The 15735-nt window shown below is 40.8% G+C and overlaps 1 protein-coding gene across 9 annotated transcripts in view; it reads left to right on the forward strand.

Moving 5' to 3' along the window:
* Nucleotides 1-15735, forward strand: part of MBNL2 (muscleblind like splicing regulator 2) — a 108532-nt gene that overhangs the window by 58232 nt on the left and 34565 nt on the right. The window lies entirely within an intron of this gene.

Genomic DNA, 15735 nt, shown 5'->3' on the forward strand with positions numbered 1-15735 from the left:
CTCCCCTAGCAATGTTAAGGATTTTTAGACTGTTGGAGAGCAGTGACAACCATCACGTTTCCATCAGAGCGAGGCTATAGTTGCCCTCTTAGCTGCAGTCAGAGAGATCAGAAGAACACTTCATTAGAAATCTAGGGTCTTGTAGTGTTTGTGTGAGTTTGTTTTTAATAGCAGTCATAAAAGGTAGATTTAGAGCGTTAGAGCCATGTTTTTAGAGGCCTTCATAGTGTTATCAGCTCTTTGTGTGTCTACAAGTGGTACATGATAAATTGGCAGACAGCTGTTTGATGATATATAACATGTTGTCTGGTACTCAAGTAGCTTAACATTTCCCGACTGCAATCCAGCACGGTTTGTTTAGGATTCTGGTCTACTTTCACTCACTTGCTCACAGCAAGTTGAATATATTAAAATCTATCTGAAATTGTTCGGCTTTACTCTGAGACACCTTCAGTTTCTCATTAATTCTAATATTTCATGAGTAGTTAACAACTCTCAAAGACTTTGTGTTTCTGAAGCGCCATATTTAATTACCTCATGATTGGTCTTTATGCTGGGGTTTTGTTTGGTAAATGCTGAGAAAAATCCTTTGTATAACGTGCCTGAGTTTTTGCATTGTTTCCCTGTAGTCTCCAAACTGGTCATTCCACTTGTTAAACTGGGTTGGCTTTTGCAATCTCTTTTGTTGTGGGATTTTCCTTTGCTTTCCCCAGTACATTCCAGAAATTGTTTGCTTGCAGGCAACTCTATTTATAAGTTTGTTTCATTTCTGTTTGATGCTTGAGAAGGTTTTTCGTAGCTCTTACCTTTTCTTCGGTTTTGCTATGATATGCTAATCAAATGTCCCTTAACTAGTTAAAACTGAACACTTATTTGTTAAATACAACCAGCCAAGGAAATCCTTCAGGCGTGCATCCCCATTTTTTTGCTGTTTCTGGTTCATTGTTCTCAGGATTACAGCATGGGAAAACTAATAAAGTGTGGTCTACAGTATGGTGAGTGGCTGCGCATACGATGAACCTTCTATGGAGGCCTCAATAACTTTAAAATTCACCACATTTCTTCTTCTCAAACCAGAGTTGACATTTACAGCTCATTTGGAATTCTCTATTCACTGAAACTTCGAGTCTGGGACTAACATTGCTGAGAACTCCGATAAATACTTACTGATGAAACACTGGAGTTTCAGTGTGGGATGGTAAAGTGAAATACATAAAAAGCCTCGTGACGTCTACTGGAGGAGACAATTTTCTTTAAAAATGTTAACAGCATTGGTGTATTCTTAGTGTCTATTTAAAATTCATTAAAAGACATTTTCTGCATTGGCAGTTTGTTCCTTTCTGATGACATTATTTGCCAAGGGAGATGGAGATTATTTACTATATTCCACTTGACCTGCTGTAGGAAAGCAAGATATTTCTAATCAGTCTGAAATAAGGAGTCTAAAAATCTACAAAAACAGATCGAATTAAATAATTATAAAGCTATTGATGACATTCATATTCAACTCATCCTCAAAGCAATCTCTGTTTCAAAGCCCATGTCTTTAAAGGTATGGAGGCACCCTTATAAAAACCTTACATTCTGTATGGAGTTGCTCTGCCTATACACAATCCACATATCCTGTACTATATGGCCTGCCTACAGATAAGGGAAGATGAGTGCAGTCCTTCCAACCACCTGCACCTTTTCCCTGTGTGCTTGTTATCTGTCTGACTTTTGGTTGGGGACAGAGCTTTGCCTTTGGTTGCCTTCTGAGTCTTAGGTCTTCCAGCGGATTTGTAATGATTTTTAAGTTTCCATACTGTATGTATGGATATCCTGCCACTTAGCCCTATAAATCTATTTATGCCCCATTACAACTGGCTTAAAGAAGCAAAAATATATGTGAAAGTCAACTTTTCCTTTTGCTTTCATTGTTTTATTTATTTGCTAAGTAGTATAATGTAGGGATTGAATAGTCTGAAGAGTGACATTTTGTAGTCTGCCTTGTGAATGACTGGTAGGAGGTAAATGACTGCTTGTATCAGGAGCTATATCTTTTGGGCATAGTTTTGTTTTACATTTGCCAAAGAAAGCCTGACTATAGTCTTTGCCTTCCTAACATGGCAAAAAAGTTCTCAGTGCTACATATGCCAACCATCACAGAGTCACTATTTTTTGAGAGAGTTGTCTCTATTCTGCTGTGGGAAACTACAATAGATGTGGCTGGGTGCTACAGACTGGTTAAAGCCTTTTTTTTTTTTAATATGCTAGTGTTAAATTCATTGAGTTGTCCAAACTCCCTCACTCCTTCTTTCCATCCAGACATTGAATCCCCAGTGATTAAACAAAGGAGTTGGTTAAACCCTGTCTAGCTGCTGGTTAGTGATCTCATATTTTGGCTATTTCTCCTGATGAATGGTACTCATCCATCACAATTTTTCTTCACCGGAAAGCAGCAGGGTGGGAAAAAACACTGATTTAGCCATCTAAATACTTCTTTTCCAGACTGTTTGCAATTACAAAGGCTTTGTGAAAAATCTGAATCGTGATTGTTGCAATTATGATTAACATTTCATACCATACTACATTTTAACTGGGGTGCCCTTCAGATCTAATTTGAAGTGCTATAGCAATTTTAATCACTTTATGCGTATCAGACAAATAAAAATAGAAAACAGAAACAAGTACTTCATGGTTCCTGGCTTTGAAAGAACAACTCTTGTGAAAAGCATGAGATCACTATGTATTTTTTCCACCATAAAACTTTGTTTTGGTTTGTGGAGTTTTAGTTTAATGTGTTCTTCAGCCTTTCAACATTTATAAGGAGTATTTAAGCTGCAGTCCTTTCTGACCACAATGTAGCTGTGATGAATGATTCTCCAGCAAATGAGAAAAACATGGGTTGGCCATGCCATAAGGCCAGGTGGTGGGATGGACAACTTGTTAAGCTCTGTGTGCAGTTTTAGGTCCTTGACTGTTGTCTTCTCCTTCCTGATCCAGAGGGGAAAGTTCTTGGTACTTCTGATCTCTTCACTCCTGCCCAAGAGCAGAAGGGGGAGAAGGCCGGTCAATGACAGGCAGTATAATCTTCACCTGGAGTTTCTCATTTGGTCATTATTACCACTTTGACATAAAGAACAGTGACAGAAGCCTTGGCTGCCCCTCCTGTTTTGGACTGCATCCTGTCTCTTCCTCCTTGGCACCCAAAGGGGAACATTTTGACAAAAAGATGTTTGATGGGAGTCTTTGCCTTGTGACTGCTGCTCAGATACAGTGCAGACAGTGGAAACACTTTACTCACAAAGGAAATTCATAAATTATGTGGTCTTCTGATTTCCTCTTTGGAAAACAGTATTTCAGATCCTATGGTAGTTTCTACCAAGAAGCAGATGAGAGTGGAGCAAAACTGTGAGGGCTTCCACGAAGAAGACACTGAAAGCTGTCAGTTTGCCACCTTCACATGGAGAACCTGCTTGTCTCCTATAGAAACATTAAGGGGAAGGAAGAGCAAGTCACCAAGGTGGTTCATTTATCCAAGTGGGTTTGCGCATTTCCTGGCAGATCTCCTAATACAGCCTGTCGATACTTGTTGAACTGTGTTTATGTGTTGAGAGTTAGGGTGTGAAGGTGCCATCTACAAAATGTTGAAGAAAATTCAGAAAAGTCCTTGTTTAAGTCAAATGGTCATGAAGTTCTTGCTGCATAGATCATTTGCTTTCACACTGGGAAGACTTTATACACCAGTACGTGATAAATTTAGATGGAACTTAAAATATATCAGAAAGTTTGCACTGGAATGGTGCTTACATGCTTAAAGGCATTATATTCTTCAAAACACTGGTTGGCAACTCATTATTCTGTCAATGCAATGCATTAGCTGAGATGTCTAATGGCTACTTGCATTAAAGCATTTCTAGACAAACGGTCCTTTTAAACTTTTTAAACGTTACCAAATGTTTTGTTTACAGTCACGTTTAAATAATTTTATTTCTCAGAAGTGCTTGGAGCGCGTGCAATCATTAGCCTTCGGTTGGGTGTGTTAATGAAGCACGTATGAGTGTTTTATTACCAACGCTGTGCCGTTGTCATCACCTGGATTTAATCTTACCCACCACTTTCCATATAATATCCTCCCGAGGATATAATATCCTCCTTTTCTGAGGATTGCAAGTCAGAATGCAATCACCTGGGCTGAAACATTAGCTGACTCAGTGTTTATTTACAGTTTTGGTGAAACACTTCAACCATTTTTGAGAAACAGCTGAGAGGTAAATACCTTGTTTTTCCTTTTTAAGTGTTTCTTAAAACTAGTTCAATAATAAAATTGATTTCCCATTGCTTACAGCTGAAACATGAGATCTCTCAGCAGAAGGGTTGTTCTGATACCAGTAATTTGCCTTATGCTATTTTTGTGAAATTTCACCCAAATCTGGTTATTTTGCAAGTGTGAAAACTCGCTTTTTATGTATGCCTAGCAGAGGCTTTGTACGGGTTGGTATCCAGATCAGACAGACTCTGAGCGTGCTTCAAGTACAACTGTCTCTGTGTTTGCTCTGTCTCTTCTCGGTGTTCCCCGTGTTTGCCCTCCTTGTGTAGAGCAAAGGAAAAGCACGGACATAAGAAACACAAGCACATGAGACAGGAAAGAAGCAAGGCCAGAGGAGGCCAGTGGTGAGGAAAGATGTTCACCGCTCCTCTGGAGGATGGGGAGTGACACCCCAAAAGTGGGGTTGGACTCCAAAAATTGGGGTAAGACTCCAAAAAATCAAGAGCCATAGGAGTCTGCTGAAGCCACCTGTACGTGCCAAGTGGGCCCAACTGCAAAGTGAAAGGAGGACAGACATCCGCAGCCAAAAACCGCAGACATTTCTCAGCGTTTTAACCATATTTGGTCTCAGTTTGTTCTGTGTAGAGTGGGAGTAATGCTGTCTAATCTCACAAGGAGACCGAGAAACCCATTAATAATTTTAACAGAGCCATTCATAAAGCGATCCTCTAGGGCCAGCCCTATGGGTAGGCCCAAAAGGAAGTGGATATATTGCATTCAGGACAAGGGAGAGATGAATGTGAATCATATATAAACATTATTTGACTCCCTATTCACTGTATGGGAAAGAAGGCTGTGTAAAAAAGATGTGATCATGTAATTGAGGTTGGTATTGCCACATCTGCTCGTGACACTGATGAAGTAACTCGCCGTCAACATCAGTGTACACTGGCAATGTAGTTGCAGCACAATAATTGGTACATAGTGTGTACGTTCCTCTAAGAGCCATGGATATATGCTTTGGAAAACCTACAGGCAATATTTTAATTTGAGATTAACCTAGAATTTTATTTAGTTGTCGCTGAATCTGTCTTAAGGAAAAGAGTAATTATCTGCTCCTTCAACAGAGCATTGAGGAGTTATAAGCACTCTCAAGACCACAATCACATATTCTGGTACTTAGATGAATATAGCATTCAAATAAGGTAATAAGACATCCTAATATGTCTTATCTTTTCTCATAACCATGATTTAGCTCCTAATTCTGTAAGCTACCATTTGAGATAAATGCAACTGCTTTCTACTTCTCGCTAGGCTTTGTTAGGTCTTCTGGAAGGTTCCTAATACAGAGTGGAGAGGACAAAGAGCCCTGTAACAAAAATAAAAGATTTGTTGTTGTTTCAGTTACCGGGATGTCAGGGGTTCATTCTTGCCTCTTGCTTGAGTTTCTAGACCTCCTGCTACCCTCTTCCCCTGATATTTAAGCTGGTCTGGAGTGTTGATTCTCTGGGTAATTCACATTAATAACGCTCGCGCCCTGCTGCTTCAGGGGAAGGGATCTTATTACCCTTCCTGCTAGTAGTGCTGGTTTCTCCATTCCCTAAACAAGGAAATCTGATGTGTGCCAAACTTCAAGAGAAGCTAGAAATTTATCGCTGATGTTAAGAAAGCCAGCTCCCAGAAGAAAAGGATTATAGACTGGGTATGGCAAAGGCTAGGAAAGGTGCCTGCTTACCTTCTGCTATTCAGGTCAGGCACACTTGGTGGAAGTTGTTCTCTACAAGCGGTCCTACAGAGTACAGTGGCTTTTAATCTCACCTTGATTATTTGTTTGTGGCTTTTCATGTGGTGATGGATAGTATGAGGGATTTTGTGTGTGATTCTTTTTTGGAAATGCAAGTATATTTCCCTTTCAATTTAAGAGTTTTTTTTTTTTCTCTTCTCCTTAATCTGTGCTTTTTAATACAAATACGTGGTGTTTCTAAAACACCAAGAAATTTCAGTGTGTTTTCAGCAGCTTTCCAATGCACTGGGAACTTGTGTCAGTTTCCAGCCTCGCTGGTGCATCCCAGAAGCGAAGCCTATGATTTATTAATAACACAGCTGTGGTTCCTGCACTGTCATTAAGGGCTGGTAAACACTCTGCCTTCTGCACAGGGACAAGATAGTGTACTTTTCACCTCTGCGATTATGTAATGTGTCCTAGGCTATCTGTATATTTAACCAGGCCGTAGGTTTTTCCTTTTGTTTGTAGAGCGATCAGCCAAGAAAGCATGAAAAGGGAAGAGAAGCTTTGTGTGTTGTGTCTTCACAGAAGCTTTGTGTGTTGTGGTCACCCACCTAGCAGCTTGCTTTATGGTCCCATGGAGTCATTTGGTTTGAGAGCTGGGGGCTGTGAAACCTTTGTGGCCGAGGTTGTTGCCTGCTCCATATACAATGGGCCCATCCTTCAGCAGACTCCCTTGGTACGTAGGAGCCAAATCACACTGATGTGCCTTTTCCAAACCTCTGTGATTCACTGCAACTGCCAAGTGAAACATCTTCCCAAGGTTCCCTTGGACAGGTGACTCACTGTACGTGACTAAGGTGGTTGGTTTTACAGCGCTCTCCCCCCATTTTGGTGTGGTCTGGTCACAGATCGCTCCTCATTGCTGACGTACGTCTCCTGCTCCTTTCAAATGCCATATAGTTGCCTTTTTGGCTTTTTCTGAGGCATGTTAAGATCCTTACTATGTTGTTGAGGCTTGCAGACATCCCGACGGCAAAGCCCTGTTCTCGCTACTGACAGCTCGCTCTTTCTTTTCTAACCTGGTTATGGCAAAAGACATATATAAATATTGAAGACAACTTGTCTTTCCTCCACAGGCCACTGAGAGAAAAATAAGGTGTCTCAGGGCAATAGCTGTCAGTACTGCAGTTACCTTTGCCTGCATTTTCACTGCCAAATGGTGTTTCCACACCAAGGTAAAGCACAGCTTGGAGTTTAAACTCACTCCTGTTCATATGAGCAGAGTTGTGTTAAAGTAAGCATACGTCTGTTTGAAAGCTTTTATGCGGATTGTAAAGGAGGTGAGGAAGGAGGTCTGTCAGGGAGCGGCGCCATGCCGTGCTCATTTTCTTGCTTGGTCAGAACATGCTATATGCTCATCTTCTCTACGCCTCTATTGCCTTTTCTCTTGCCTGATGTCTGCAGTCAAAAAACTTGTCTTTCTTTACTGGCTTTACTTCTGCAACAGCTATTTGTTTCTGCTCTGGAGATAGTGAGAAAAGTTGAAGAAAATCACCTCTTCCTGAGATTTTCAGTTATCTTCTTTTTCAATTCAGTCAAGTTGAACTTAATAGTGGAGCACGTCGTTTGCCAGCAAAAAAATCCACGTCACCCTGAATTGCCATGCGGTCCCACCCAGGATTTATACAGTTCTTTTCTGTCTGAAAAACAGTCGATCTTTGTAATGAGTGGGTGCACTAGAACTGCCCAGTCATCAGTTACGTGCGTGTAATGCTCTCTGCTCAGCAGATACCGAGGCTCTGTAAAGGTTTAGGGCCTTCGAAAAGAGCCCCACACAAGGTGGCTTTGTATCCTGTGAAGAGCCTTACCACCGATATAATAAAAGCAATACATCAGGGGAATTTTAACTAAACAAAGTTACACTTCCATCTGCTTCTTTGATGTTGGTTCAGTAGTTTTCCCTGTACTGCACATTGGCTTGTCTTTATTCCGTGGACATTGCCTACGTGCATTAGAGTGAAGATGAATTTCAAGGCTTGTCCACAGTTGCCTGTGATATATTCATCAGTGCTGGTAGCCAAGCATGAAGCTGAGGTAAAAATAACTGGTTTAGATTTTGAGTGCCAATGAAGGGGGGAAATCAAGGAGGGGAAAAAAAAAAAAAAAAAAGAAAAGAAAAGAAAAAGAAGAGTCTATGTAATTGGGGAAGAAATAATCTTTATTTCCTTATTATTCTTAATTCATGTTTGAGTCAGTAAACACAGAAATAGAATATTATTCATGTAAACTGTTGTTTCTTTGTCTGAATTTTCTTTGTCTTATTTGTTAATCTCAAGGATGTTTGTCAAGCGACTTACAATTTCATACGCGTCTGAGCAATTTAATATTGAGTACAATTCCCTTGATATTGCAAGGCAAATTATTAAACCATTCTCTGTAGCCATCCTTCTCAACATGTGTTTGAAAGAGCATCTTGAGAGACTCAGAGCTCTTTGTGCATTGCAAATGTGCTCTCCAGTAGAACATTTTGTCTTTTTCCATTTAAATAAATATCTCCTATTAAGTCTTCAGTGTTAGGACTCTTACATCATTTAGACATTCCATCTTTTTATAAGACCTCAATTTTTCTTCAATATTTTTTTTTTTTTTTTAATGTCAGTTACAGGCAGTTCTAGCTCTTTATGAATAAAATGATCATTTTTATTCTACCCGCTTTTAGTTTCATACAAATAATTGAAATAATTAGAAGAGTAGCTAATGGGTTTTCTTTGCTTGTTGGAAAATGAATCAAGCTAAAGTCACCTGAGATTTTTTTTTACATTCATTCCTTTTCTACTTTCAAGTCAGAAGCTGAATTTGCCTTCTACTTTTTCTTAAAGTGGATATGTGTAGGTGCATATAAATATGTATGCACACTCACTAACTTTGGTGGGTGGACTTGCAAGGTAGCTTTAGAAATAAGGAATTAATTTCTCTTCAAAATTTTGATTTTTTTTTGGGGGGGGGGCAGATCAAACAGCTGTGATATTTTAGGTGTGATATATGAGATGCTTTTCTGTTGTTGTTGTTTAGTTTTGTTTCTTTTGAAATAAATTTTATCCTTGTCCTAAGGTGTATTGGCAACAAGTAAATTTTCAGGTGTTTGAACTCCCCATCAAAAGCTTCATTCGACTGTTATTAGTACAGTTTGGCCTTTTTAATTTTTTTTCTTTCTCTCAGATAGTTCACTTATGTCTCATTTTCAAAATACAAGATTTTATGCCGATTTCCACCTTCTGTAGAAAATTAGATACAATTCTACTTAGGCTATAGGAATCATGTTTTCATAAGCAGGTATATTTGCAAGTCAACATGCTTTCAATATGAAATGCAAAAATCAAAAATCATTTGAAGCTTTTTTATATACATTAATGAATAAATAAAATGCTAAGTTATATCTTTAAAAATCAATGACTAGTCACTCCCAAGGCTTAACTAAATCCCCTAAGTCCTTGCACACAGGCTTAACTCTGCAGGCATGTATAGTCCTATAGATTGCGTGAGGTGGTATGTATTCACAGCAGATAAAAAGGGAATTCTTTAATGAGGTGTCTGCTTTTTTTAATTTCTGTGAGAACTTGGAAGCAGCTAGAGCTGCACAGGAGAATTGAATCCCAACAATGTGGTGCTGGATGGAAAATAGTTTTTAACTCAGCCCAAACTGAAGTCTAGGATTTTGACTTGATCTTGAGTGTTGAATGAGCTGTTGGTATTTGAGCTCTCATGTAGAAATCATATAAGGGGAAATAAGGAACTGCAAGTCCAAGAGAACAAGAGGAATCATCCTTCTCTGCATACCTCAATGAATATACAGTCCTCACTTTTGTTTTGCTTTTTTTTGTTGTTTTATTTTTGTTGTTGTTGTTGTTGTTGTTTGTTTGTTGGTTTGTTTTTTAATTTGTATTCCTTTTTGGTATTTCTGCATTTGAAAAATAGCATTCGAACTGAATGTTTTGGGATGGTAGAGATAGTGTCACTGTCTGTGGACAGGAGCATAAGCCCCTGTATTTTGGTCATCTAAAAATACCCTGCCCTCGTATTTACCGGGTCTGTTTTTTGGCCCTACAGAGCCCAAGATCATTTAAATGACAACTTCCTTATTTATGCAATGGTGAAATTGTTAAATTTATTGGGTGAGGACATACTCATTCTCAACCAGAATTTGCCAAGGGGCTGCTGAAGAAGAATCCCAAAGGAAAAGAAGAAGAGTTGTCACCAGAAACTCTTCCAGAGAAGTATTTATGGCATAGGTACCTCCACAGCTGCTGACATTGCTGTCTCTGTGGCTATTCTTGCCGTGTGCTGCCACCATCCCAGACAGGGGCCAGTGATAGCTCTTACTCAGCCAAGCTCTGAACAGCATGTAATATCTTCAGGTATCTAATATCAATATCAAGAGCAGGTGATGTCTCATTGACTGGCATGCCCACAGTTGCAAATGTATTAGAGTTTGATCTGGTCTTTACAAGCATGTGGAAAGTTTGCTGAAGCTGTATGATACAGAATTACAGATTTATTTATTTATTTCTGTTGGAGAGCTGATTGTAGCATCAGGAGATTTTTTTTGGTTGGTTGATTTTGTTGATTTTGTGTGTGTGTGTGTGTTGTTTTTCTAACGCCAGGAAATGTTGGGATCGATAAGTGTCTAGCTGGAAACCAGAAATTTTTTTGACCTTTGTAGAACCAGTTGCTCAAATATCTTCTAAAACCATTCATCTTGAATGTCATAAACATTTTTTTTTTCTTAAAGTTGCATATTGAATCCTCGGAGATCACACAATTCCATCTGCATTTGTTAGTTTGAACTCATTTTCTTAAGGAAGCAGATTTGGCATAACTGCACTCTCTGTATTTTTGTCAGCGTCAGCTTTCCACCCCAATAACTTTTGAACACCTTGGCCAATTTCAGGCCACTTTACTAGATGCAGACGTCTCAAAGACGTATCACTTGATGTGAAAGAGTTCTCACAAAAATCTGTGTCTGAGTGGAAAACAGAGATCCAAATTACTGCCCCGCTAAGGAAAAGGCTACAGCATAAATTGAGCTGCCGCTCACGAGTGCGGCCTGCCAGCCACATGCACATTTTGGCTGGCTGTTTAGGACATGCGCAGCTGGAGCAAGTTATATTTATTGCGTGACCTGTGTGCCAGTCTGCAGCCAGGAGAGGTGGGAGGGTGCTGTGGGAAGGGAGGAGAAAGGGAGGGATGGACGTGGGGTACAGAAGGAATCTGGGAGCTTAGGGAGAGCTGATGTGGGGGTAACTGGACATACCTTGGGGAGAGGGATGGGAACAAGGGATCTGCAAGAAAGCAGGCCTCCCCGTTTCTGCTCCTCATCAGGTAGTCTGTCTTCTAAATATATTGAATGTGTAATGATGCTCCTCCTGGTACAGCAGCCTTCATGATCACCAAGGGGGTGTCCGGAAGGTGCAGCCCAGCTCCTTACAGCCGTGCAGGACACTCAACGTAAGCCAAAACACATCAAGTTCAGGCTGAAAGTAAGAAGAAACTTCCTCATCTTGAGGAATTTGAGTGGGATGCTCAGAGGGGTTGTGCAGGCTCCATCCATGGATTTTCAAGACCTAACTGGTCTGACCTCAGGGCTGACCCTGCTCTGAGCAGCTTCAACTGGGGGCCTCTCAAAGTTCATTCCAACCTGAATTAGCCCCTACTTTAGAAAGAAAAAAATATGCTGGAGAAAAGTACATCACAGGAGTTTGGATTGACTACACAGAGTGGGGCTGTTCCATTCACTACTGAGCTTTTATGCTAAGCATGCTAAGAATATGCATTGACCCCTGCCTTACAAGCAGCCTTTGGTAGGTGAGCAAAGTGCTTGTGGATGCATTAGTTGACTCTCAGCTTAAAAGATAAGCAACACATTATTTTGTTTATATATATATATAATAAAATTCAAGCATCTTATTTTTATGAGAGATAAAGGTAATTTTAGTAGGTAAAAACTAACTCATTATTATGCATAGGCAATTCCCAGCCCGGGCCTGGATGAATTATTATTATTGTTGTTACCATTAAAGCAATGGTAAAATACTGAAAAACGCTGTGGATTTATAAAATATTAAATAAAGAGATGTGGCTATACAATCTGCAGTCAGGAAATGGGTTCTCGGTATTTTAATATGCACGGTTAAGGTGGTTTACTTCTGCACTCACTTCTTTTTGCTTATTTTGAAATTATAATTCCTGGCTTTTTAATATACTCCAGTCTCTGGACTGTTTTGTGCCACTGGTTTTCGGCAAACTACCTATTGGTCTTTTTAGGGAAATCTATTGATTTCAGAAGAAGTCAGTGGTGTGCCACAGCTCATTAAGGGACGTGGGTTTGGGACCAAGCCAGGCAGGTAGCTGCTCTCCAGAACATTGACCCTATGGAAGCAGAGTCACCCCTTGCTGCACCAGGGCCCTTTGAGCCCTGTTGTGTTCCCAGCTCCCCGTGTGCATCCCTTCTGCCTCCCACTTCCTTACGGGAACAAACCTCTGGCACACCCCAGCCACAAGCCACAGCATGTCCTCAGTCTGCATAATTAGCAGTAGGAAAGTAGTGTTTCTGCTGAAACTTTCCATTACCTGCCTGAAGTGTCATGTACAGCTAGGCTAGCTGTAGAGAGCCAAGCAAGAAAAATGAGAGGTCAGAGGTAGGTGCCATGCTTCCCGGATGAGGGGAGGGAGCAACAGAGCACTGGGAACTTAATCTGAGATCCATTCATCGTTACTATCAATTACAGGTAGGGAGACAGCTCACTGCGAGTGAGCTTTTCAAGGGAATTTGTATGGGAACTGAGCAACTGCTTGTGATGTGCATGTTGATAACCTTCACTTCATGGGTGAAAGCAGTTTCTAGGGCACAAGTTTCAAACCAATCTGTCTGCACACCCTGTTTCAGAACTCTGACTCATATGTGGGAGTGGGTTAAAAGTTGTATGAAGCAATGATTTTCCCTGCTGCCTGCCTGCCTCATCCTTCAAACGCAGTTAGTGCTGCTGTTCACCAGGCAGTCTGTGGAGCAGCTCCTGAGCTACTGCGATGGACCAAGCCTCACTCCAGAGGCTTGATATTCACACACCCTAAAATCAAACCACTTGGTTTTGCCTCTGTATTTGTTTTGAGGTGGCCTGCTACCGCAGTAATTTTTCTACAAGAATCCAAAGTAGGCCTTTATTGTAGCACTCCAGCACTTCGTGCACAGTGCTTTGTTCTGCTGTTGGGTTGGTGTGTTGCTATCGTCTCAGTTGGACTTTGGTTTTGACATTTCAATAAACAAAAAATCCAGGGTCACATTTGACTGAGGTGATACCACAAGTTCGAATTTTCATTCTTGCATTGATCAGTTGTTGGGAATCAGCCCAGTTCTGCTCTGAAACTGTTCCCATCAGCAGTTCATAGGGGCACGGAGCATTTCTCACCAAAGAAATGAAAAGTCGCTTCCAGGCATTTTCCCCCAACCACTGAAGGTCCAAAAAGTGAAACTGGGTCTCAGAATTTATTTTGTTTTGGTAGCTAGGACGGGATTCATCTGCTCACTATTTTCAGTGCTCATTCCATTGCCATTTATTTTGGGTCATTTCATTTTAACAAGGCTTGATCTGTTTACAGTGCGTCTGTAGCAGCGTGACGGGGCTACACAAGTTCATTGCTAACCAAGAGCTCGAAAAAACTAGTCAATGAAGCACAAACATGAATAGCTTCAGAGAATGGAGTAACTTTTTATGTGCTTGGATTATTTTGGAAAATTTTCTGAAATAACCAGTCTTTTGTGCTCTGTGGGTTGCTTTGCAGAGCTTGAAGCGATGGTGTATGCTAGCCATGTGCTTTGGGAGGTGGCAGTGGAGTGCTCACTGTAGGCTTACTTCAAAGTTGAGGTACTTCAAAAGCCATGGTAGTTGAAAGTTACTCCCTAATTGAGGATCACTTTCATTTGCATTGGTAGATATTTCCATCAGATAGATTTACGTGATTTTATTTTGCTGTTTTCGTTTTCACATTTGCTGTATGAACCATTTACATACAAATTAGATTAAGGTTACATACAAATTAGATTAAGGTTAAATAGGTCTCAGTTAAAAATGTCTTAATCAGGAAATCCTCATCAGCCAACATAAAAGCACACGCTCGTTGCCGCGCTCACGGGTAAGCATGTTCCCATTTAACATTGTAAAGGCGACGGCCTTATTACCCCATGAATGGCAGAGCCTGCCTCTTGCTTTGTCCAAGGCAAATCGTGACGACTTCTGGTTCTCCTTATGCCAGCTGACAAAGTGACTTTCCTTTTGGGTGCATAATTAAAACCCTCAGAATTAGTGACTCGTGGAAATAAGGAGGAAGAGCCAAAAATGGCTGCACCTATACCAGCACGTCTAAAGAGCACTAAGTAATGTTCCTGGGCACTGAGGCGTAGCTGTCTATAGACTGAAATTTTTAGCTTTCCTGAACTCCTTCTGGCCTCTGCCATTCAGTACAGTATCCAGGGGCTGTTCAGGTGCTAGCAGCAGCTAAGGGCTGTTCTCCGTGGTTTAATGGCGTGGAAATAGCTGTCTGCATTCCCCTTGGCCTCGGTGCTGGAGAGCACTCCTAGACGTGTTTAATGTTCTCCTGCACAGGTAGCTATTAAGTCCTTATCGCAGATTAGAGCTGGAACCAGGAGCATTTCAGTGTGTGAGTAAAAAGTGTGACATTAATACTGCCATTCTGGGACATCCAAAGCATACCGAGGGTTTTGGAGGAAAAAGTGTGTGTGCGTGTACACATACGCGGCATACGAGTACGTGTGTGCTGTGTGATGTTCTCTCACAGGGATCTTAATGTTCTCGAGGCTATAGGAGGATATTCCTGTCTGGCAGAGCATTACGAAGTGCTCATACCAGAGAATGGAAAGTTTAAGAAGCACTTCTAAAAAAGGTCTCAATTTGGAAACTTGTTTCTGCAAGTTGAGTGTGTCACTTCAAGTTTGACTAATGCCCTAGGTCCTCCGGTCACAGTTCTCAAAACTTCGTGACAATTTATGAGCCGTGTTGTCAAAGAGCCGATCTCACCAAGTCCAGCCCTGCGGCTGCAGAGGCAGATACACGACCTGCTAGTGCACCCTACAGTTTCCTTTTCTGGGGGAAAATGCATCTACTTCTCACACTGCTCTGCCGACCTTTTGGCCAACATGTATTCAGTTGTTGTAGAGGTGTGCTCCACTCCCATTACCTCCAACACAAATCACCTCAAGGATGGCTGCCCACCACCATCAACTTTCCAAAATAATCCAGCTTCTGGTGTCTGTACTATCTCATAGCTATCTAAAACCCCTGTCTTCAGGCTGTCTCCTTTTGCTGTGCACCTTCAGATTTAGCCCCATGCACTTCTACTGAATTTAGGCTCCAAAAATACCGACACAAATTCTGTTATTTTATACCTGAATGGAAAGAGTTCAAAGTTTTACCCGATGCAATAAAAACAGGAGGCAAAGTTTTATATGATGTAATAAAAACAGGAGGCCAGAAGGCAGTGGACTGTAATAAGCATGAACGTACAAGAGAACACAAGCAGAGAGTTGCCACACGGTTATTTTTTAATATAATGTACTTACAAGAAGTATTTCTCTTAAAGGAGGCTTACATTTATCATTCATAATGTAATGTAATTCATAAAAACATTTATGGTATGGTTACACTGGGTACCCAAGCCAAGATACCATGAGAGGCAATTCAGG

Source organism: Anas acuta, chromosome 1 (assembly GCF_963932015.1).
Source record: "Anas acuta chromosome 1, bAnaAcu1.1, whole genome shotgun sequence".
NCBI classification, from domain to species: Eukaryota; Metazoa; Chordata; class Aves; order Anseriformes; family Anatidae; genus Anas; species Anas acuta.